We start from the raw sequence: 26104 nt of genomic DNA, 5'->3' as shown, positions 1-26104 counted from the left end.
ACTGGAGAGCCCTGCCCAGGGCAGCCCTACATTGTGTGCTTTCCTTAGCTCAGCATTCTGAGGAGTTTCATAAGAACAGCAGGGGTAGCAAGTGTGATGGGAAGCCCCAGAGAGACTTAGAGTCGTAGAGAGAAGATGGTGATCTTGGAGCAAGAAAAGGGCAATGGTGAACAAAACTCTGGTGAGCACATGAGAGGTTCTAGAAAACTCCTGTTCAATTAGGAAGTACTGGAGGCTGACTGGCAGAGATTCAGCCAAATCAGATGCAGAGCAAAAGCCAAGAGAATACAGGAAACCCAGAGCACTGACAGGGTAGGGGCATAGGGCAGGGTTTGGCAGGAAGAAGGGAGGGTTAATATGAAGGCTTAGTGGAATTGTAAGGGTTCTAGTACAAAATGCTTTCTCTAGTCACTAAAGGTTTCAAAAAAAGTTTATTTTTTTCTCTTAGTGATGTAATGTAAAAGGAATAAAAAATGATTACAAATAAAGTTTGATACAATCAAAGTCTCAGAACATCTGGGTTGGGATTCATCTCTACTAATGTTTTGATTGTTGACCAGAGTTTGAGCTGGGCAATGAAGGCTGTAGGTAGACGAGAGAATTAGGTGCTATTCTCCATTTGGAAATAATCCTACTGCTTCCCAATAATTTACTTGGCATTTCTTTGCCATCTCTTTTTGTTTGTTTTTGGGATGGAGGTTGCTTCCTTCATACATCTTTCTTCTGATATACACCCATGGACATTTCTATCATATATTCCCATCATACCCCATATGTATAATAGCACTTATCACACTGTATTAGATTTGCCTGTTTGTCTTGTGCAATCCTTTTGGGACTGTGTTAGTTTCCTAGAGCTGTCATAACAAAGTATCACTAACTGGCTGGCTTAAAACAACGGAAATGTATTCCTTCAATTCTGAAGACTAGAAGTCTGAAATCAAGATGTCAGCAAGGCTATACCCCACTCTGAAAACTATAGGGGAGAAGCTTTCGTTGCCTCTCCAATTATAGCTCCTAATGTTGGTTTACAGATGCATCACCTCAGTCTCAGCCTCTGTCGTCACCTGGCCATCTTCTCCCTGTATATCTTTCTCTTATGAAGATGCCAATCATATTGCATTAAGGACCCACCCTACTCCAGTATAAGCCCATCCTACTCCAGTATAAGGGCCCACCCTACTCCGGTATAATCTTAAATAACTTTATGTCTGCAATGATTGTATTTCCAAATAAGTCCACGTTCTGAGATACCAGGGACTTCAATATCTTTGTAGAGAGGCGGAGCTTGCAGTGAGCTGAGATCGTGCCACTGCACTCCAGCCTGGGTGACAGAGCAAGACTCCGTCCCAAAAAATAAATAAATAAATAAATAAATAAATAAAAAATAAATATCTTTGCAGAGGAGGGGTCCACAATTCAATCCATTAAGGATTATGTCTACTTCATCACTTTTACTTTTGTATCTTTAGTAATTATCTCATTGCTGAGCTCACAGAACATGTTCAATAAAATTTTGATGAATAAGTGAATGTGTGAATACAGAAATTAGGTTGTACCAAGAAATCCCTATTCTGTTCCAGTATAAAAGAAATTTATGTAGGAGGGTAGCAAATTAAGCTACAGGAACTTCAAGGCCCTTCCAACTTCACAGTTCTGTGATTCCTTTGTCTCAACACTGATTTGGTTCCAGCTATTTAGAAAAGACCTGTGAACAGCAACTGCTTACTGATTACATCTCTTTAAACCCCAAATAGACAAAATTAAGTGTCATAAAGCATATTTAAGTGCGTAGAATTGTATACCTATTGTTTGGGATTTTAGAGGATTTCAAAGGTCTTCATCCTTGTACTTAATTTTAGGCTGTTTGCTTTTGGGCTACTCTGGGAGAGGAGCAAAGAGTCGGTTTGAGTTGTATGACTGACATCTTCTGGCTACAGTGGATATTACAGAAAGACTGAAACTCCACAAAGGGTAATAAATGGAATCACTCTGGTTTTAACATTGAAAAAGAAAAGAAAGGTAACCTTATATGTGGAAGTAACAGACAGCTATTCATAGTTAGACCAATTCATTTTTTTAGAAAGAGTGACTATATAGCCTAAGAAATATGTGGAGTTCACCAGAACTGATTTTTGCCTTGAATAAGAAAGTGAAGGAGATGAAAACATAAATGCAGAGAGCATTCAGGAACAGAGCACGAAGAAACAGATTGATCAGAAATGTTCTTGATGAAAGACTAGTGCTTTGGCTTTCTTATAAAGAATGTGCGTATGTGGGAAAGCTATGAAAGAGGTTCTTGAATACTTTGGCAACTTGACTATTGTTTTGCTGTGACCCAGACAAAGGTCTGGTAGGACTTTCCATTTGTACTTCTGCCATTTGTGATTGGCTCTCCTTGCTCAGTTCCAGGGACGCTGTCAGAATAATTATTCATTCATTCATGAAAAATGTGCTGTGCGTGTCCTTTCTAAACTTCAAACATGTTCTCTAATGTATTGTTCTCCATCTCTCCAAACTGTTTTTCTTTTCCTTCCTTCCTTCCGTCCTCCCTCCCTCTTTCTTTTCTTTTCTTTTCTCTTTTCTTTCTTTTCTTTTCTTTTCTTTTCTTTTCTTTTCTTTTCTTTTCTTTTCTTTCTTTCTTGACACAGTCTTGTTCTGTCACCCAACTTGGAGTGCAGCGGCACGATCTCAGCTCACTGCAACCTCCACCTCCCAGGTTCAAGCGATTCTCCTGCCTCAGCCTCCCGAGTAGCTGCGACTACAGGCCAAGCCACCACGCTTGGCTAATTTTTTGTATTTTTAGTAGAGACAGGGTTTCACCGTGTTAGCCAGGATGGTCTCAATCTCCTGACCTCGTGATCCGCCCACCTCGGCCTCCCAAAGTGCTGGGATTACAGGAGTGACCCACCACGCCCGACCTCTCCAACCTGTTTCATTTATCTTTTCTTGATGATGTAGTGCCCCTACTACTTACCGGCTGGCCACATTGTTCCTGACTACTCTCAATCCTGAAAAGAGGACATGTGGCTGTGTTAAATAATTTGGTTTTTATCCTAACAGTAATTGGGTACCGTTGAAAGATATCAAACAGTGAGGTAACAAGATCAACTTTGCATTTTACAAAGCTTAATCTGGCTGCAGTATGGACAGAGACCTGGCTTGGTCTCCTATGCAATTGCCAGGAGGGAGACACCTTCACTAAATTACCTCCATGTTTGCTGTACTCGGTAGAAACAGAATTGCTGTTTAACTGTTAACACTACAGCATAAGAGAACGAAGCAATCTGTTTTCACATATTCCTGACAAGGAAAAGGTTATTTGCTGTTACTTGTACAAACAATATTGAATATTAGATATGGAGGAAATGAAAAAGAATAGGTCATCCACAGCCCATAGCCTCGGAGTAAAATAAAATATTGACAATGTAATGCAATAGCCAGGAAAAGTCACACCGCACAATACATATAAATGAAAAAAGCATTTGTATTTGTTGATAGTTTCCTGATAATTAATTTCTTCATATGTAATGCAAATAATTTTAGAAATTGTTGGAAAGGAAACATGGATATCCTAAGACACTTGAACTTGATAATGTTGTGCCTCATTCTCTTAATCTCTGAAGTTGGTTTCATGTTGCAGGTGACATTACCACATATATGAATCTTTAAATAAAATAGAAACAGTGGGACTTCTTTCATAGCTCTTGAACTGTGATTGAGTTTTGTTATCCATAGTTACCTTAGCAGAAACATGAACTTCTTTAAAAGTAGGCCCCATGGCATATAACTCTTCCTTTCACTGTTTCTAGCATAATTCTCTGCACATGTAAATGAAAAACATTAGTGCTGAATGAATAAATGGTGAATTAACAAATGGATGAAGGATGTTGTCAAATGATTGAAGCTGCAATTTTATTTTCCTGGCGTACTTTTTTAAAATGTATACTGGGATACTCATACAGGTATTCAACAAACATAGCACACGTCTTTTTAGTCATCTGTATAACAAGTGTCAGTACTTGTCTTTATAATATCTTTCATAGAAGGTTATAGGAGGTAAAAATATACAACCAACTTTGAACAAAAGTATAATTCACACGGAATTCTTTAGTGCAAAAGAGATGTGTAGAAATTGAGTTTGCTGGGTATTTGCTAACCAGTATGTAATTCCTAACTGGCATTACTGAAAATTTTTTGAAAATTTGATTTTATTTGTCAGAAATCCCACTAAGTTTAAATTTAGTAGGGAGGAACCCTCAGTGTATAACTGGAAAACCAATAAAAACCAAGAGGATTGCAGACCTGTTTTCTTATAAGTAGTTATGACACCTAAGAAAGTATTTTAAAGTTAATAAAGAAACATTAAATTTCTTGTTGAAAATATCAGTATGGAAAAATTTACATTTTATAATTACTATAATAAAATAAAACTTCTGTTTATCCTCCAGTGTGTTTGAAAAAAAGAAAAGCACCCTGGAGTTTGGATCATTAAGGTAACCTATATTGTTGGTTGTTGCTGAGGTTTTTTTTTTTTTTTTTTTTTTTTACTTTTCCTGCCTTGCAAATTGAAATTTTTCATTTTTTGTTGCAGTTATACTGACTCTTCAACTAAAACTTTCTTGGGACTTGTAATATGAAGTATCGTAAATAAGGTCATGCACCACTAATAAAAGAAAGATTATTCGCTTATTACTCAGAATGCCTTGGGCTGTCGTTCTGCATGCAATCCACTTAATAAGTAACCCAATAGCAGAAAAGTTCAGGAGAAGGTGCAGGCCTGTCCAGCCAGCAGAGGAAGAGCCAGCTGCCTCCACGACTACACTCTACATGGACATATTTCAGATTCTCCCCATACAGACTGCATGGCTTGAGTCTACCTGGAACCACCTTAGAATAGAGATCTCCCCTCCATTCCTGGGTTCCCTGGAAACATGAAGCTACACTCACCACCAACCATCTACTCCCATGTTAAATACAAAATAGAGAAGAAATTGTCTATTTCGAAGGGAAGAGAGAGCTATCATCTTTTACAAGTGCCAGAGGTAGTTTTGCTTAGTGCTTCCAAGTCCTTTGTAGGCTTAGCACTGAAGTGAAGAGGATATGAGCAGGAGCTGCCTAAGAAGAGGAGATGAAAGGAAGCAGAAGCCCACTAGTGAGGTCTCTATAATGCCTCGGTATCTCCTGCCACAATCCACAGGCTGCCCTGGGCTCTGAGTCATTTCTAAAGTTAAAATTAGTCATTGTATGCTGGCACTGATATTACATGTTTTGCATACATAGTCTCTAAATCATACATTAACCCTAAGAAATAGGTGTCACCATTCCCTTCTAACAGATAAAACTGAGGCTCCATAAAAATAGGTTAGTCACCAAACAATATTTTGGTTTGATCCTAAAGCCTATGATTTTCTCTTTACAAAGAGGGATCTGTAGAGCTCTGGGATGTTTCCTGTCTCCCACTAGACTGTCTGCTCACTCAGGATGGGTACCTAGTTTTTTTGCTTATGGTTCCATTCCAGGCCTTGGAAAACTGCCTAGGTATTCATAATATATGCATATTATGTATATATTATATAATAGACATATATAATATACATATTATATGTATATTAACCATTTGAAAGATGATAACAAGATAGCAAGCATACCTTAGAAGAAAAAAAAATCTCTAGATAGATTTGAAAATAAATAAATAAATAAATAAATAAATAAATAAATGGTCTAGGAATTTGTGCTGGGTTTGGCCTGAAATGATTGTATCAATGAGGCTCCCTGGCCATTTGGTTTCACGTTGATTTTGGCCAGTGAGAGGCACTGGTAGATCAATAGGCTTGGAAGAGAGAGCGATCAGGGTAATTATTCCATGAGCTTTCCTCCTTGGAGTCATCTTGGCTATATCCCTCCACCTTAGGTCACAGCTCCCACCAGGGAATCCACTACAAAGTTCTAAATTTCAGTAACTGCTTCTTGCTTCTTCAGCCTGGGGGTGGCAATAGCTCCTTAATATTGCCATTAGTTGTTGTTGTTGTTGTTTTTAATGTTTTAACTCTGCTCACATCTTTACAGAGAGTTTATCAAACTCTCTTTCAATTTTTTATATGAGTGTGCCATCTATTTTATGCTGGAAATATGAATTATTCAGTAGATGTTTATTTATCTACTTAAATATTGATCAAACCCCAATTATATGTATGTTGTATGTGTTTTTATGGGAGAATGGCTCTCAGGACAATAAAAATGTTGAAAACTGATATATCTTTTCTATTTAGACAAAATTGTTTCCTCTTCTGCAACATTTCACCATCCAAGTGAACTAATATTGGTAGTTTTAAATTTTGTTCTCTCTCTCCCTCTTTATTTCTTTCTTTCTCCTTCTCTCCCTCCTTTTTTCCTTTCTTTCCTTTCTTTTCCTTTCCTTCTTTTTTTCTTCGTTTTGCATTCTGCCCAGCTATAGATAGTTTTCCTACATGCTATGTAATGCTGGAAGGAAGACACGTCCCATCTCTGGCAGCCAGATGTGGAGGTTACCAATGAGGAGCCTGGCAAGGAGGTTTCACCATAAGAGAAGGGCCTGCATGGCCAACTTTGTGGGTTGCTGGAGATGGTAGACTCAAGGAGGTCTATTCAAGGTAAACATTGATTGCTACTGCCAGGCTCACTACATACTGCAGCTTCCCTCAGGTGGGCATCAGCTTTAGGTTTTTAGTAACAGGCTGAGTGAGGGTTCTCAGCGGTCCTATGCCCAGGAGGACGCCTGATAGAATCTTGCACTGGCTCTTATTGTTGACTTTCATTGTCATTGTGATGAGCCCTGCTGAACAGGGATGTTCAGTGCCCAAGGGACGCTTACCTGCAATCACTCATTCCCTGCCTGCACACCCACATGCAACCTCAGAAACCCATAGTGACTTATACACAAAAGGATTAAAGGCAGGACCCACAGGTGGGGTGACCAGGAGTGCAGGGAGTTCCAGCCCACCTACAAGAGAGGTAGCGTCTCTGTGCAAGCTTCCCTTTAGAAGCCTAAGTAGCTGCTCCTTACTCAGTCCTCTATATTAGAGTCTTTTTATGTCAAAATTTCTGGTTTGCCTGTCTTAAAGTTTCAGGTTTTTGTGTTCTATTTTCTAGCGCAACTTGTGTAAGAATGTCGTCTTCTGTAATGCAAGCCTCCTTGTATTCATATTTCACATTCCTTGAGGACATTGCCACATATTTTTTCTAAAGTATGGTCTGATCTTGTTACACAGTCCTCAGAAATATTCTAATATTTTATAACAAATGCAACCAGAGTCTTAATTTGGCATTCAAGGTGCTTTATAATATTTCTCCTATATCTCTGTTTTTAGTAGTTTCTTCTCTGTAACCTGTGTTTCAGGGAAAGAAAAAACATCCTGAACATTTCTTGAAATTTTTCCTCCTTTATTATTTCTCCTGTTCAATTCTCCACCTCAGGAGCAAAAGCACTTCTGCATCAACCATCCCTATACTTTTTCCCTATTCCCCAAGAAAAACACTGAATGTGTTCTCTCCCTCCTTTGAACATGCAATTAACTTTGTTGTGTCCCTCTCATAGTACCGGCCGACTTTTGCCTTGCAGTATGTTTATTATAAATTTTTAGATTCCCATCCACTAGTTTGTAAGTTTCCTTGAAAGTTATTTTACACAAGAGAAGCCATGGAGATAAAGTTACTAATATGTGGGTTTGGGAGGGCAAAGTGATCCAAGTTAGCACCTTGAGTTACAATATTTGAGAATTTTGTGAGGAGTAGGAGTCCAGGATTATTAGGCATCAAATAAACATCTTCCTCTTCCTTCTGCTGGCTTCTCCAGCTCTAGGCAAACTTGGAATTCTCCTAGTGTACCCATTAGTTTCATTAAATCAATCTTTCAGTTTTTGTTTAAATATTTCTTGCTAGGAAAAGAATTTCTAATGCAGCCTTAACTTGCCAAGGCAGATACATACCACTAGCCAACATACTTATGACTTTTACCATTTATGTTCATTTTTTTCCCTTTTTCACTGAAATATGTAGCAGGCTGAAAGGATATTAAGTTTTGAAGTAGTTTGCCTCAATAATATGACATAAGGGCATTTTTTTCTCTATATGCTTATGTATTTTCAGCTTCTTTCTTATTTACTTTTACAATAAGCCTTTATATATGTCTAACCATAAATAGGAAGTTAAAAAAGTGTCCTGAGACATTTTGGCTGAGCTGCCTTTTATTTTCCTTTCTACAATTTTGCTTGCATGCCAAGTGCATACCTCTTAAGATCAAGGTAGCAAATAAAAAGAAAAAGTGGACTTCAGCCAAAGCACTTAGCAGGCTGTCAGAAAGCACTATAGGTAGTTGCTTCTGATTAAAATCAAACCAAACTTCCTTGAAAACTCAGGTTTCCAAAGTCACTCAAAAGTTATAGCAAAACAATTCATATTGACAGCAGTTGCTAGGGACCTGGAGAAATCTATTCATATAGTAAAGATAACTGGAAGTTTTGGGAGTGAGTTTGTAAATTCTGGGTTTCTGTTGGGATGTTAGATGTGGGGGGTGGGGGGGGTTCATAAAGAAGCTCTAGATTTCTACTCACAACTCTTAGTAAGCACAAGAAAAAAACTAGGCTTAATGACAACAAAGTATGCCACTTCCTTAATAAACCTCTGGAGACCAAACTTGTATAGTAACATTTTTGTCCTGGTTATACAACAAAATTTTGAGACTCTAAAATCAACAATTGAGATTGCAGCACATGTATAATGAATTACTGTTGATCTTTCCTCACCTTGTGCAAACTGCATGAAGAACACTTCATACACACATAACCGTGTGTGGCAGGTGGGGTGGGAGGGGATTACAGAAAGTCAAATGGGTTAAACTCATTCAGGAGGAGGGAGCAGAAAGTATTGGAGAAGATGTGTAGCTAAGATTTTGTCATGGAGGAAATTATTGCTCCATTCTATGTCCGGTGGAAGCAAGACCTTCAATAACCCCCACAGCCTAGGGATAAAGTGGATGTGTACTAGGGCACAGATCTAATGACCTGTCATACAAGCAGATACAACGGTGCTGTCAGGAATCACTGGGAGAGGTCAGATGGTCAGGGCAATCAGCAGCGAGAAGAGACTGTAGGCTTTGGGGTCAGAAATGTGTGTTATGAATTCAGCTCTTCTGCTTACTAGCTGTGTGCCCTTGGGGAAATTGTTGAACTTCCATGAAATGGTTTTCTTCTCTCTGAAGTGGAGAAAATGATATCTTTGTTTTTGTGCGAAGTAAATGGGACAGGGCATATATATAACATGACAGATGAAGACAAATAATTTGTTTGACTAGAGCCAGATGAAGCTCATCTAAGTTTGTTCATCTTTGCTTCTCCAGTATCTGCCATTTAGAATGTGCCCAGAACTGCCAAATCAATAATAGAATAAAGCAAGGGGAATCCTTGAGTCTTCATGGAGTAAGAACGACACCTTCTTAAGGGGATCAAGGGGCAAGGTGACTTGAAGACAATATTATCATGATAAATAAGGAAACAAGGGAAAATGTGGAAGGTTTTCATCTCAATGGACATGAAAAAGATCAGAAAGGGGAAGAATGGCACACTCAATTTTTCTAAGCTGGGAAAGGAAATGGTTGGAGTGCTGAATGATGCGCGTGCACAATGCATCTTGGCTAATGAAATGTACACAAGAGAAGTGTCAACATATTGAAATGCACTCTTCCTTTTGTTTTACATCTATCCCCAAAGTGTGCATTATTAGAGTTGAGTGCATTTAATAAGCCAGGATTATCACCTAGAGTTGCAGAGCAAGACAAAGCAAGTAGAGTCGGTATCTGGAGACCTTTTTGCAAAGAAGATAGGTTTTTGTGTGATTTTTAAACTCTTGGTATTAACAATTTTTTTATTCTTTTGTATTATGATGTTTTAAAATCAACTTTTGAAGGGTTTTTTGCTTGCTATATGAAGTATATTATTAAACTGATTTAGTTATCCTATATTCTTGGAAAGTATTTCTGGTTGCAAAAGGGTGGCATTTTTGTAGGAGCAGATATTGAAACTGCTAATAAATTAGAATCAAATAAAGAGGGAAGAATTCAATTCATTTTGGAACCAAAAAGGGAATGAAACACTTTTGCAAATTTATTTGTGTTACCTAAATGCTCCCTTTAAAAAATAAAATTCTGGAATGATGACATTTGCTCTGCGTACAACGTGTGTGATCTTTTAAAGATATCAGGTTATCTTTGTGAGATTTAATTTGTAAGCTTTCTTAGAAGGAAAAATATTTTAAGTAAAAAAGAAGTATTTTTTAAGCTATTATGCTTAGTGTATAATTTAACTTAAATGGAAAATGCATAAATGCACTTGATATCTTTTAACAATTGTGCAATTACAATATAATTATTCTTCCTATGTGCAAAGATTAAATAAACTGCATTTCAACGTTAAATACCTTAAGAAGTATGACTATAGTGGGAGGTCATTATGTTAAATTCTAATAATAAGCAAATCATAAAATTCTGTTCATCAACCAAGTACAGAATTCAATTAAATACACATCTATATGTATAGTTAATGGAAATTTATTTTTAGCTTGAGAAATGAAATAGGCATAGTACAGCCCCTGAATTCCTACTTTGCTTGAATAAATCCTCAGCTGAAAAATATTATCCAAGTTGAAGAAAAATGTCAAAAACAAAAAGAAACCCAAAAGGAGGCAAATTCTAAGAACTTTAATCAATAGGAATGGGTACCTAGGGAAAAAAACAAAAACAAAAGCAAAAATTACCTAACATTCATTGCATACCAGACCTGAGCTAACACTGCGCTGGGTGTTTTGTATATGTTGTGACATTTAATCATCACAACAATCCACTGATGTAAGTATTGTCGTATTTACTTACAGACCAGGTCAGACAGCTGGCATACAATGCTGCTGGAATTCAAACTTTGAAATGTCCCACTCTGAAGCTCATACTACAACTATTGGATGAAGAAATGCATGAGATGACTAAAATTATGTAATGAATATCTTGAGGAGGTCAAAATTTTTTCAAGTCACTACAGCAAAAGATGTTTTCTGCCATTAAATAATGTCTTATATTCCTATAACTATTCTAGTTAAATGTATAATTATGTTTGTATGTGTTAATTAGCATTTATGATCCATGTTTACAGAGTGCACGCTCTGTGTTAGACACTGTATTAGAAGTAAGAGATATTGCAATGAATGCTCAGGGAAACTAAGTTCTAACAGGGGAAATAGACAGCAGGATAGCAGCTTTTGATAAATATTAGATGGAACAATATGAAACTGCCATGTTGGTTCAATATCAAAATTTCATCTGATTTGACCTAACTATCTAAATATTAAAGTATTTTTTTCAAGTGTGCCTACAGAAACTCAGGACATACATTTCTGTTATTTGAATATTCTTATACATTGTTTTTTATGGGATTAGATATGCACTGAGTCTCTGCAGAGAGTAGGCAGTTTGTGGAAGAATATACAGTAAATCTGATCAACTTCTTAAGAATTACTTAACCTTTACTTTAGCTTTCTGATAAACTCTCAGAAGACATCTGGCAATATCTGAAGACAGTTTTGGTTGTCATACTGGTACCTGTTGAGTACAGATCAGGTATGCTGCTAAAATCCTAAAATACACAGGACATTCCCCCAATAGGAAAGAGTTATCCAGCTCAAAATGTTAACAGTGACACACTTGGGAGATCCTGCACTCAAAACAAGAAGGGACCAGGCAAAGTTAATTGGGGAAAACAAAACAGTAATATAATTATACATCCCAAATCCTGGAGTTTAGCTTTCTCCAAATACCCATTGTAGATATCTGTTGAGGTAATCAGATCTTATGGTGAAAAATATGGACAGGAGTAAAAGTTAGAATGAAGCTTAAGAAAAGTCGTCATCAACATTTAAGTTAACTAAAATAGGACAATAAACTTGACACACTAAATAAATTTGTTATCAGTGATCTCTCATAAGTCTCAAATGAGTAATAATGGGTACTATAGAAGTCCTGTAATTTCTACTCATCCTTCCTTGCTCACTGGAAAACTTAGAGAATCTCCCTCCTCTGAAATTTCTAGCAGATGCTTATGAATTTGTTCTTTTTGTAAACAGTATATGCACTATTTTATTTTCTATATCTAGTATTCTGGGGTTTTTTTTAATTTTTTTTTTTTTTTTTTTTTTTTTAGAGACAAGCTCTCTCTAGGCTATATCACTAGTCTCAACTTCCTGGGCTCCAGCAATCCTCCCACCTCGGCCTCCCAAAGCTTTGGGATTACAGGCATGAGCCATTGCTCCCAGCTTATTTTTTTATTGTTGTGTTTGGGGGACTTTGAATATACAATAAACTAATCAGAGTTATTGCAAACTATTATCATTAATTCATGCCAGCCCTCATTTTATTTTACTTTAATGTTTATCATCATCTTTTATTCAGACCTCATTCTTTTTTTCCCACCAGCTATACCAATGTTTAAACATCTGTATCAAAAGAATAATATGCAATATCATTTTGTGTGTTTAATTTGAAGACATTGAATTATGCTTCTCATTTTGCTTCTGCCTTTTTAGACTGAACATTATGTATTAGATATCCAGCCTTGTAATATGTCCATAAGTTACCCATTCTTTTGACTCCTGCATGCATTTTTGACAGTTTATCTATCCATCACTCAACTGATGGACACATTTCTACTATGGAAATAATGCTGGGTGGAAATTTTTGCCCACACATCTTTCTGTGTCTGTTTAAAATATTCTCTGGAATATATTGCAAATAATTTAATAGCAGATAAGTAGCATATACACACATTCTTTGTTTCATTGAATGTTACCAAGTGCTTTCCAAAATAGCTACATTATTTACACTTTCAGCAGTACAGGAAGGTTCTTGTTTTCTTTGACATTTCTGTAATTGCTCACTTTCGCACAATCTACATAGCCATTTTACACCTTTTTTCTCTCCTCAAACCTCAAACAACCACTTCTTGCCCTAACTCTCAGCTCATGAGCGAATATTTCCATAGCTAAATTTAATGACCTCTCTACTTGTCCTCCTGTGAATATGCAATTCTTGCTGTTATCAAAGTTAACACCACCACAAATGACTTCTGAAGACTTCATTCCTGAAATTATCGCTACTCTCACACACCACCAATTCCTTCGTCTTTACCTGTTCACTCCTGTCAGCATACAAACTTGCTAAAATATTATCCATCCTGTGAAAAAGCGAAACAAACAACAACTAAAAACCTACCCCACTCCAATGATCCTCCAACAATCAACCTTTTTTCTTGACTCATTTTTATAGCAAAACTCTTGGAATTATTTGTAGTCGCTATCTATACTTCTGTTCCTACCTAATACCATCATCCCCTTTACCTCTATTTTCTAGAAATACTGACCTATTTGTTGTTGTTGCTGTTGTTGTTGTTAATTTATATTCTTTATACTACCTGTTCCTTCTCATGGAATGCTTTTAGCCTGGCTGGCTCTTTTTATTAAAAGTTAAGGTTAGGTAATATTTTAGGAAAAAGCCCTTCTGTAATATCTAATTCTACCACCCAGTAACTATTACATGTTGTGCTATTTTAATTCTCTTTCTAGACTGGATCACTGCAGATCTTTTGATGTTTGCAAATTGTTTGAGATATTTTGTCTCTCTAACTAGAATGTAATCTCTATGACTTTAAGGACCTTACCTGTCTTATTCTACTGCAACCTCTGGAACCTTGAACAGTGCTTGCTATTTGTGTCATTTATTGAATGAAATAGTGAAAGTCTTTTTGTTTGAGTGACAGACAATGAGGTCAGAGAGATACCGGATGCCACATTGTGTAAGGCTGTATAGGTCACTGCAGTAGCTGCTCCAGGGCCTGCCCATATCTTCTCACCAGGTCCATGCACTGCTTCCCTACTGCTGTGAGTGCTGGACAGACAGCAGCCACATAACCTGGGGAGTCACCTCTTGCCCACAGCCAATGGTTGACAGATAGGAGGGTCTAAAAGGCTGGTCTCCTTGCCTCAAGAGGAGATAGCTCTATGATCCATTTATGTACCAGAGCCCTCCTGTGTGGATCAGGCCAATGTCAACGTTACTTGAGATGACCTTGTTTCTTGACTCTTTCCCCCTCTTCGTCCTGCTTTACTCTCCCCCTTACAGGTTGCATGTGGGATCGCACCTTCACTGTATCACTTTTACAAGACTCCTCGTCACAGGCTCTGTTTAGAAAACCCAAAGGAAGTCATTGTAAGGACTTTGGCTTGTATTCTGGGACACGGAAGTCATTATAGGGTTTGAGAAGTGGCATGTTCTACCTTATATTTAGAATTGCTCTTCCCGCACCTGTGTTGAGAAGAGACTATAAGAGAGAAAAGAGTGGAAGCAGAAAGACTGGTTAGGAGGCCCTTGCAGCAATCCAGCTAAGAGGTGATGGTGTCTTGGGAGCAATGAGGGTGGTAAGAAGTGGTTGGTTTCTGGAGATATTTTGAAGTACTAGCATATAGAATGCCCTGACAGTTTGTATAAAATATTGGCGTTAACTGTAAAGCATAATAGTACACTCAGAGGCTGATTGATTAAGTGGTCTGTTACCTAAAAAGCAGTCTTTGCATTTCATTCTCCATAGAAATAGTACTTAATTGGCCATCTCTTTGATTTTAATCATTGTTTCTGTCATATAAAGCTATGGGCAGAATAGCTTTATATACATTTAAGCTATAAAGCTTAAATTTAATTTTTAAGAGTTCTATTGAGATCAGTGTCCTAATTTTGAAATTGGCTATAAAATATTTGTACATTTTAAAAACCTATGCTAAAGCATCTAAATGTTCTTAGCTCACTGGGAGGAAATATCAGGCAACCCCTTGCCAAGGAATCTGTCTAAACCACTGATGTTTTCTACGCACGTTTTGGAAATGAATCTGCACAATAATGTGTATTTTACCTTTCATGTGCTTTATCCTCCAAATATATCTCCAGAGATATTTTCTACTTTTATCCAGACCCCATAGATTCTAGTGTAGATCTAGTTTGATATAAAAAAGTTTGAGTATGATAACCTCCAGGTTATAAATTATTAGGAGAACTGTGTAGTTTAGACTCTATGTAAGAGAAAAATAGTATCCTTAGTGTTTATTTTCCTCAATTGTACAGAACATAAAATTCTACACAGATCCCACAGGCAGATTCTATTATTCTATCAAGGCCCAAAGTAGACAACAAATCACTTACTGAATAGTAAAACATCCTTTCTCATCCCAATTTGACTTCTACTCCTTATTAAATTCTTCATGGCCCCACTGAATGTGAGAAACCAAGAGTTAGGGTACATTTTTTTTCTTCTAAAAGTGCAATTTAATATCAGATCCTCACCTGTACTTTCAAGTGAGCAACATATGGGGATTTAATTAACTAAAAGAATGTCACAGAAGGAAAGGAATGTGTGTTTTTCTTGCTCACATATTTCCAGGTAATTTAAGAGGATGAAACCTTTGCAATTTAACCTTCAAAAGCTTTCATTTCCTTTGGATTCTCTTACTCCAATTTTGCAATATCCTTCACCTAAACAATCAAACTAAGTTCTAAGGAAGAATTTTATGTCATTACATTTAAATTTTGCTATTTTCACAGAGTTAGTACAGTTTAATTTCAGGAACTGGATTGCCATAGCTAAATCAACAAAATACGGGGTTTTTTTTCAAATAATAAATTTTATTATATAACTTTGGAATTCTACTGAAATCTATGAAATAATTTGTTAATTATAACGATTCAATGAATGCTGTGATTCCAAATTAAATGCACGTCTTCTTTATTAAATGCCTGTATAAGAGCCATCAGTTCATAACTCACAAGTAGGCACTTAATAAATATTTTTAATGGTGATAGGTGTCTTGAGGAAACTTTACCTGACTAGCACTTATTCTCTTTTTTCTTCTAGAATTACCACTTCTTGAGACAAGTTTTACAATTGTATCTCATTTCAAAGCCTAGTTTCTTTTCTTATTAATGATATACCAGTCAGTATGTGATTTGGTCTCTATTTTGGGGCTTGATATAATAATAGAATATATGTGTCTGTGAATGCAAGGAGAATTTATGTATACTGTTCCCTATACAATGCAGGAAGTCAAATAGGTTACCAATAGTGTCTTAGATAGAGTCTAAATCTACACAGTTCCCCCAGTAGTTTATAATTTTGGTGTTATCAGACTCCTTTCGCCATAACTATACTTCCTTACTTATCTAGCTTATGTCTCCAAGACTACTAGAGTCTTGATTATTTCTCTCCCTTATTTCTGTGATTCTCGGCTTAATAAGTTGTCCTGAGCAATAAATTCTTCTTAGCTGATGTTTTTCCGGTGAAAGGTAGAAATATGTCACAAAGCTTTCTTTGAACAGTGTAGCATAATGGAGTGGTGGCTGAGATGATTACACAAGTCAGACTAGAATAGATGCTACATTTGAAATATAAACAAAGTGCTTGTGAGGTTCCAGGGGTGAGAACAAATTAATCTTGATAAAGGGGATTAGAAAGACTATGCAGAAAACGTTTCAGTTTTACAAAGAAATACAAGATTTCAACATGCAGAAAGGCAAAGGAGGACATTGTAGGTTAAAAACAAACAAACAAACAAAAACAAACAAACATTATGAACAAGAAAATCTGAACAAGTCATTTTCTAGGTGACCAGGGGAGGAAGCAGAAGTTGAAACTGAAAAGGCATTGGGTCCAGGATGTGAAAGGCCTTAAATGACAGACTAAGGAATCTGGATTCTATTCCATTGGGGGAAACCAGATAATATGTTTAGAGTAATAAAAGGATGTTTACATTTCAATTACTCTGGAAATGTGAAGGATGAATTGGAGCAAGTTTCAGAAGGCAGACATGGAAAAGACAATATTGCTTGCCAAATATCCAGACAATTCTCCATATTTTCCTTTGGAGTATGCGACTAAATTCTTACCAACAGGATTTGAGAAATGATGTACACCTGTCCTGATAGTTTTTGAGTTATATATCTTAAAGTTATGTTATTGGCTCATTGTTATATTTTCCATGTGAATTTGATACCTTTCTCTTTATAAAAATTTCCTCTTTAACTGTAACATGCTGTTTTTCTTAAAGCCCATTTGTGTGCTTTTTTGTATGCTATTTGTACGCTTTAGAACAGCTACTTTTTTTTGTTTTTGTTTTTGTTTTTGTTTTTAAACAGAGTCTCGCTCTGTTGCCCAGGCTGAAGTGCAGTGGTGCTATCTCGGCTCACTGCAACCTCCACCTCCTGGGTTCAGGCGATTCTCCTGTCTCAGCCTCTGGAATAGCTGGGATTACAGGTGTGAGCCACCACACCTGGCTAATTTTTGTATTTTTAGTAGAGACAAGGTTTCACCATGTTGGCCAGGCTGATCTCAAACTCCTGACCTCAGGTGATCCACCCGCCTCAGCCTCCCAAAGTGCTGGGATTATAGGTGTTAGCCACCGTGCCCGACCTGTGCCTTTCTTTTGGTTAGTGTTGCAGGGAAACTTTTTTTTATGATTCTGGGTAGTTAAGATTTTCTTAGCAAACGTTACTCAAACTTGGGACCTGAGGTGAAAGCAAGTTTGGAAGGTTATATGATTGGCTAGATAGTGAGAGAACTCTAGAGATCTCTGTTTTAGAAACCTTGTGTGTGCATGCAGGGCAATATTAATGAACACAAATTAAAAATTTAAAACATGGCGTATATGTTTTCTTCTTGTTCTTCTATTTCTGGTGTATCTATTTTTTAAAAATTTTAACCCAATCAATTAATCTTTGTCTTTTAATTGAAAAATTTAGCCTGTTTAAACTAATAGACATACTTACTTTAAATCTATGTTAGTTATCTATATTAATTATCTATCTAATCTATTTTACCATGCCTTTGCTCTTCTTGCCATTTTATGATTAAATATTTCTATTATTGTATTTCCTGTTTATTAGTTTGTTAGTTATGTTTTTCTGATCAGTATTCCTATTAGGTTTTTCTTGTCTATAAGCTTGTTAGCCATGTAATATTTTACTATTCTTTTGAAGGTTACCATGGAGACTACAATACGCATCCTTGAATTTTTAACCCCCCCTATATATGAGTAGTTTTAATACTTCCCATGGAACACTTAACTCCATTTACCATCTTCCCATCATTTTATAATTGTTTTCATGCATTAACGAAACAAGTTCTTTAAAATGACTAACATATTATTACAATTGTTTCTATAGTCAATATTCATTTAAATTTACTCTTGTACTCACTCTTTACATCATTTCTCATTTCCTCCTACATTTCTGTGCTTCCATGTGGAATTACATAACTGCCATGTGAATAATTCATTTTAATAATTCTTTTAGTGTAGGTCTTCTGGGATAAATGCTATTAGTTTTTGTTTCCTTCGAAAGGTTTTTTATTTTGCCTTTAATTGTGAAGGATATTTTACTCGGTATAGAATTTCTGAGTTGGTAGTAATTTTGTTTCAAGACTTTAAAGATCTTCAAGGTCTTCTGGATTTCATGCTTATAAAATGTCAATATTATTATTACTCCTTTTAAGTTTATGTTCTTTTTCCCTGTAGATGCTTTTAACTTTTTTTTTTTTCTGTGTATAGTTTACTGAGTAACACAAAGTGTGCTTTCTTTTGTATTTTTCCTGATTGGAATTTTTTATGCTTCTTGAATCTACAAGTTTTCAAAAATTCTTGTAATTATTTCTAAATGCTGTTTTTTTCTCCATTCTCTTTCTCCTCTCTTTCTGGGATTTGAATTACACATACGTTATACTTTTCACCTAATCTCAAATCTCTAGTGCTCATTGGTTTTACATTGTTTTATATCTCTACTCTAATCTTCATTATTTCCTTCCTCTACTAGATTTAAACCTAGTTTGCCTTTTTGTTCTAGTTCCCTAAAGTGGAAAGTTAGGTTTTGATTTGAGATCTTTATTTTTTAATGCATATGTTTATAAATTTTCTTTTGAACACAGCTTTTGCTGCATCCTCTAAATATTGGTTTGTTGTGTTTTAGTTTTCATTAATCTTTAAGTGTCTTCTAATTTCCCTTGTTATTTCTTCTTTTACTCATTAGTTACCAAAAGTGTTATTTTCCACGTATTTGTGAATTTTCTAGTTTTCCTTCTGTTACTCATTTCTCATTTCAGTCTGTTTTTTTCTGAGAAGATACTCTGTATAATTTCAGTATTTTAAAATTTGTTGAGACTTGTTTTGTGGGCTAACATATGGTCTGTCCTGGAGAATCTTCCATGTGTACTTGACGAGAATGAGTATTCTGCTGTTATTGAGTGGATTATTCTATATATGTCTATTAGATCTGCTTGGTTTACTATGTTGTTCAAGTCCTCTGTTTTCTTACTTAACTTCTGTCTAGTTGTTTTACCCATTATTGAAAGTGGAGCGTTGGGGTATTAGCTCTTGTTGAATTGTCTATTTTTGCCTTCCATTCTGTCAAATTTTTCTTTATACATTTTCAGCGTTCAAAGGACAGGCTGATTCCCTTCCTAGAAGCTAATGCAGCTGGTAATTTTAAATGGAAGCCAACGCTCATTTGCCATTCCAAAAATCCCAGGGTGCTACATAGAACAACAAAGCCTAGACGTCCTTTGAAGTTTTGAAGCTAGGCATTGACTTCTCCTATCTAGCTATGAAAGTCCTAAATGACATCTTCTTCCAGTAGAAGGCTATTTTGTCCACATTCAAAAATCTGTTGTTTAGTGTAGCCACTGCCATCACTTATCTTAGCTAGATTTCCTGGATAACCTGATGCAGCTTCTACATCAGCACTTGCTGCTTCCCGTTGCATTTTTAAGAGGGATTTTTATGGGAATGGCTTCTTTCCTTAAACCTCATGAACCAATCTCTTCTAGCTTCAAACTACGTTTCTACACCTTTCTTATCTCTCTCAGGCTTTGTAGAACTGAAGAGAGGTAAGGTCTTGCTCTGAATTAGTCTTTGGCTTAAGATAATGTTATGGTTGGTTTTATCTTCTACTGAGAACACCAAAACTTTATCCATATCAACAACAAGGTTGTTTTGCTTTCTTATCATCCACATGTTCACTGGAATAGCACCTTTAATTTTCTTCAAGAACTTTTCTTTTGCATTCATAACCTGGCTGTTAGGTGCAAGAGGCCTAGCTTTCAATCTGTCTCAGCTTGTGACATGCCTTCATCACTAAGCTCACTCATTGCTTGCTTTTGATTTAAAGTGAGAGACATGCAATTCTCCCTTTCACTTCAACACTTAGAGGCCATTGCTGGGTTATTAATTGGCTGAAATTTCAGTATTATTGTATCTCAGGGAATAGGGACGCCTGAGGAGGGAAAAAGAAATGGAAGAATGGCCAGCGAAGCAATTAGAATGTACACAGTGTTTATCAATTAAGTTTGCCGTCTTATATGCACGTGGTTCTCAGCACCCCAAAACAATTGCAATAGTAACATCAAAGATCCATGATTACAGATCACAATAACAGATATCATAATAATGAAAAAGTTTGAATTATTGTGAGACAGAGACACAAAGTGAGCAGATGCTGTTGGAAAAATGGCATCACCAAGACTAAACTTGGGAAAAGGTTGCCACAAACTTTCAAATTGTAAAAAATGCAATATCTCAAAGTGCAATAAAGCAAAGCACAATAGGTCGGGTGTGGTGGCTCATGCCTGTATCCCAGCACTTTGGGAGGCCGACACGGGTGGATCACAAGGTCAGGAGTTCAAGACCAGCCTGGCCAAGATGCTGAAACCCTGTCTCTACTAAAAACACAAAAATTAGCTGGGCATGGTGGCACATGCCTGTAATCCCTGCTACTCGGGAGGCTTAGGCAGGAGAATCACTTGAACCTGGGAGGCAGAGGTTGCAGTGGGCCAAGATCGCGCCACTGCACTCCAGCCTGGGTGACAGAGCAAGTCTCCATCTGAAAAAATAAAAAATAAATAAATAAATAAAAATAAAGCAAAGCACAATAAAACAAGGTATGCTTGTTTTGGTTTTTGCTATTAAGTTATAGGAGCTTCATATATATTTTGGTATATTAACTCCTTATCAGATATATGGTTTGCAAATATTTTCTCCCCTTCCATAGGTTGCCTTTTCACTCTTGACTGTTTCCATTGCTGTGTAGAACCTAGTCCCACTTTTTAGTTTGATGCTACCCACTTGCCTATTTTTGCTTTTCTTGTCTGTGCTCTTGGTGTTCATATCCATGAAATCATTGCCTAGACCAATGTCATGGAGTTTTTTCCTTGTGTTTCCCCTAGTAATTTTATAGTTTCTGGTCTTATGTTTAAGTCTTTAATTCATTTTGAGCTGATTTTGTATATGGTATAAGATAGGGGTCCAAATTCATTTATCTGCATATACATATTTATTTTCCCAAAACCATTTGTTGAAGAGACTATCTTTTTTCCATTGTGTATTCTTGGTGGCTATGTCAGATCAGTTGACTGTATTGATATGATTTCATTTTTAGGCTCTCTATTTTGTTCCATTGGTATATATGTCTGTTTTTATGCCAGCACTATACTATTTCAGTTACTATAACTTTGTTATATATGATTTATATATAATATAAAAAATATAATATATAAATATATAATATAATTTATATTTATATAAATTATAAATACAAATATAATATTAATATTTATAATATAAAATATAAATTATATAGCTTTGTTATATATAATTTATATATACAAATTTGTTTTATATATACATTTGTTATATATATAAATTTGTTGTATATATAAATTAAGAAGGGTCTTACTCTGTTACCAAGGCTGAAGTGCAGTGGTGCAATCATATCTCTCAAACTCCTGGGCTCAAGCAATCCTCCCACCTGAGCCTCCTAAGTAGCTAGGACTACAAGCACATGCCACCATGTGAGGTTAATGCTTTGTAATATATTTTGACTCCAGGAAGTATGATGCCTCCAGCTTTGTTTTATTTTATCAAAATTGCTTTGGCTACTATGGGTCTTTTGTTTTCCCAGGCGAATTTTAGAATTATTTTTTTCTATGTCTGTAAAAAAAATGCCATTTGGGATATTTATAAAAATTGCATTGAATCTACAGATCACTTTAGGTAGTACAGACATTTTAACAATATTAGTCTTTTAATCTATGAACACAGGATATCTTTGCATTTATTTGTGTCTTTTAAAATTTTTGTATCAAGATATTGTAGTTTTCAGTGTACAAGTCTTTTACCTCCTTGGTTAAGTTTATTCCTAAGTACTTTATTCTTTTTGGTGCTTTTATAAATAGAATTGTTTTATTAATTTTATTTTCATACAGTTTGTTGTTAGTATATAGAACCCAAAACCTTTATAATTTATTATAGGGCAGTTCTACTAACAGTGAAATCTCTCAGCTTTTTTTCACCTGGAAATGTCTTTATTTCTCCTTCAATTTTGAAGGACAGTTTTTCTGGATATAGATTTCTTCATTGGCAGTTTTATTTTTCTTTTGACATTTTAAATATGCCATCTTATTGTCTTTTGATCTCCATGATTTCTGAAGAGAAATTAGCTATTTATCTTATTGAGGATCCCTTGTGCATGAAAAGTCATTCTCTCTTTCTGCTTTCAAGATTTTATCTGCTTTTGGCTTTGGATGGTTTAATTATAATGTATCTTGGTGTGTGCTATGGTCTAATTGTTTGTCTGCCCCCAAAATTTATGTGTTAAAACCTGATCCTCGGTGTGATGGTATTAAATGGTGGGACTTTTGGGAGGTGATTAGGATATGAAAGTGGAGCCCTCATGAATGGGATTAGTGCTATAAAATAGGACCAAGGGACTTTATTTGTCCTTTTCTACCTTGTGAGGATGCAACAAGAAGGCACCATCTATGAACCAGAGAGCAAGCCCTCATCAGACAATCTTGATTGAACTCCTCCATCTCTAGAACTGTAAATAAGTTTCTTTTGCATGTAAACCAACCAGTTTATGGTAAATTGTGTTAGCAGCCTAAATGGACTAAGTTTGGTTATCTTTGAGTTTATCCTATTTGGAATTTGTTGAGCTTCTTGAATATGTAGATTCATGCCTTTCATTAAATGTTGGTATTTTTAGCCATTGTTTCTTCAAATATATTTTCTGTCCCATCTTAGTCCATTTGCTATAAAAGAATACCCGAGTTAGGGTAATTTATAAAGAAAAGAGGTTTATTTGGCTCACAATTCTCCAGGTTGTACAAGAAGCATGTTACCAGCATCTGCTTCTGGTGAGGGCCTCAGACTGCTTCCACTCATAGTGGAAAGTGGAGTGGAGATGGTGTGTGCAGAGATGACATGGTAAGAAAGTGTATTAGGCCATTTCTACATTGCTATAAAGAAATACTTGAGACTGGATAATTTACAAAGGAAAGAAATTTAATTGGTTCACATTTCTGCAGGCTTTACAGGAAGTATAGAACTGGCATCTGCTCAGTTTCTCGGGAGGCCCCAGGAAGCTTACAGTCATGACAGAACATGAAGGGGGAGCAGGTATCTCACATGGTGAGAATGGGAGCAAGAGAGAGAGAGTGAGAGAGGGGAGGTGCCATACACTTTTAAACAACCATTTCTTGCAAGAATTCACTCACTATCATAAGGATAGCACCAAGGGAATGGTGATAAACCATTTGAATTAGTCTGTTCTCACACTGCTATAAACAACTACCTGAGACTGGGTAATTTATGAATAAAAGAGGTTTAATTGACTCACAGCCACACAGGCTGTACAGGAGGCATTATGGGAGGACTCAATAAACACAATCATGGCGGAAAGTGAAGGGGAAGCAAGCACCATCCCCACACGGCAGAACAGGAGAGAGAGGAGGTGCCACACATCTTCAAACAAACAGATCTCGTGATAACTCTATCATGAGACACCACTCAGGGAATGGTGCTAAACCATCAGAAACCACCCCCATGATCTAATCACCTCCCACAAAGGCCCACCTCCAACATTGTGGATTACATTTCAGTACGAGAATTGGGTGGGGACAAGTATCCAGACTATATAGAAAGGAAGCAAGAAAGAGATGAAGGAGGTACCAGGCTATTCTTAACAATCAGCTCTCACAGGAACTGATAGAGTGAAAACCTACTCATTACCATGAAGACTGCATTAGGTCATTAATGAGGAAACTGCCTCCATGACCCAAGCACTTCCAATTAAGCTTCGCCTTCAAAATTCCAATTAAGCCTCGCTACCAAATTTTAACATGGGGTTTTGGGGAACAAATATCCAAACTATAACATGCCTGTTTCTCCCTCTTTGCCTCTGTGATTTTCTTTATGCATATGTTGTTATGTTTAATGTTGTTCCATGATTTCTTAGGCTGTGTTCATTTTTCTTCATTCTTTTTTTCTGTTCCTCAAACTGCATAATTTCAACTGACCTATATTTATGTGTTGTTATTCTTTCTTCTGCCTGCTCAAATTTGCTATAGAATCCCTCCAGTGACTTTTTGACTTTTTGATTTTCAGTTATTGTACTTTTGCTCATGCAACCTTCTCTAGATTTTCTTTCTTTGTCCATGTTATCCTTTAGCTCTTTGAGCATAGTTAAGACACTTGATGTAACTATTTGTCTAGAAATTCCAACTTGTGGGATTCCTGTCAATTAATTTTTTTCCCTTTGAGTTTGCCGTGCTACCATTTCTTCTTGCATGCCTTATAATTCTTTGTTAAAAACTGGCATTCTGATTATTATATTAGTACTTCCGAAATACAGATTATTTCCCTTCCCCAGAGCTTGCTGTTGGTTCTTGTTGTGGATTGTAGTTATCTGTTTAGTGGCTTTAAAAACTAATTTTGTAATGTGTAGTCACTCAAGTCTGTCCCATTAGCTTGGTGGTCAGAATACTGTGTAGATTTTATAAAGACCAATTTGTTAAAGTACTGGTATGAGATTTACATGGTCTCCAATAGAAACTCAAAAAAATAAAACTTTAAAACTTTATATAAAAAAATAAGAATTCAGAAAATTACAGCATTATAAGGTTTTAACTAATTTAGTTATAATGTAAACTTTTTTAGTTAAAATATCCCATTTCCCTAATTTTGTTTTTTGTGGAAATTTCAATTTTAACACAAAGATGTTAATTACTTTTAAAGATTCAGTGTTTATCAAAAAATTAACATAAAAGGCAATTTTAATTTTTCTAATTAATTGCTAGTCACCTCATGACATTTTCACAAACTTCTGTCTTCCTAATAGAATCCCTTTTTATTTAAGACAGCAGCATGACTGTTAGTTATATGGTTAATATTTCAGCCTCCTTCTAACTGCAGGCAATCATGTGGTAGTATACTGGCCAAAGAAATACAGATAGAGTTGCTGTGGAAGACTTTCCTTTCTTGTTCACAAGAACAAAGCCCACTTAAACTTTCATCCCTTTCTCTTTCTTTCTTCTTTTTTCCCAGACTCTAGACATGTGACCTGGAGATGCAGCATCCATCTTGTGACCATGAACCAATAGGGATAAGGGTAAAAGTCTACACATTGCAGATTGCAGATAAAAACATGAAAAGATCCTGGCTGCCTGATGACACTACAGGTTAATAAAAAATACCTCAGAGATTCAAATCTAAACAAAATGCTAAGTCACATTCTTCTGCATTCACAATTAAAGCAATTGAGTGATTTGGGTACAGATGATGAGGGAGAGAATGGAACTCACAAAATGTGGTTTTCTTATTTGAGTGGGCTGCTTGTTATGGCCTTAAGGCACAGGCACCATATATTATTGTGTTTGATTATTTACTTACAACCTTCTATCCTATCCGGTAGTAAGCGTATTGGGGCAAGGGCCTTTTTCTGTGTAGTCACTGTTGTTTCGCTTATATCCAGCACTATGAGGTTAAGCACCAAAAAAAGGTACTCAATAAATATTTGTTACATTAAAAAATGGAAAAAAGATAGTAAGTATAATTTAGGACACAGTTTATCATGGCTGTGATAATGGGAAGTGTGGAACTAACACTAATGTAATCACCCATCAGGTTCTTCCTACCTGCCCCACAGACAAAATCATTTTACTGAGAC

General features: G+C 36.2%; 1 long non-coding RNA gene across 2 annotated transcripts in view; it reads left to right on the top strand.

The window, feature by feature from the left end:
• Positions 1 to 25645, top strand: part of LOC134739952 (uncharacterized) — a 47296-nt gene extending 21651 nt beyond the window's left edge. The window contains exons 2-4 of one of the 2 annotated variants that reach the window (XR_010127114.1): positions 1863 to 1974; positions 4452 to 4496; positions 25483 to 25645. This is a non-coding gene — a long non-coding RNA (uncharacterized LOC134739952). Of the gene's footprint in view, positions 1 to 1862; positions 1975 to 4451; positions 4497 to 4594; positions 4697 to 25482 lie in introns of those variants that run through there. The other variant, XR_010127115.1, reaches the window with a different exon arrangement.
• The last annotated feature ends 459 nt before the right edge of the window (positions 25646 to 26104 follow it).

This window comes from Pongo pygmaeus, chromosome 7 (assembly GCF_028885625.2).
Source record: "Pongo pygmaeus isolate AG05252 chromosome 7, NHGRI_mPonPyg2-v2.0_pri, whole genome shotgun sequence".
In the NCBI taxonomy this organism is placed as follows: Eukaryota; Metazoa; Chordata; class Mammalia; order Primates; family Hominidae; genus Pongo; species Pongo pygmaeus.
The sequence above is the reverse complement of the archived record's forward strand: the minus strand, read 5'-3'. Positions and strand labels throughout refer to the sequence as shown.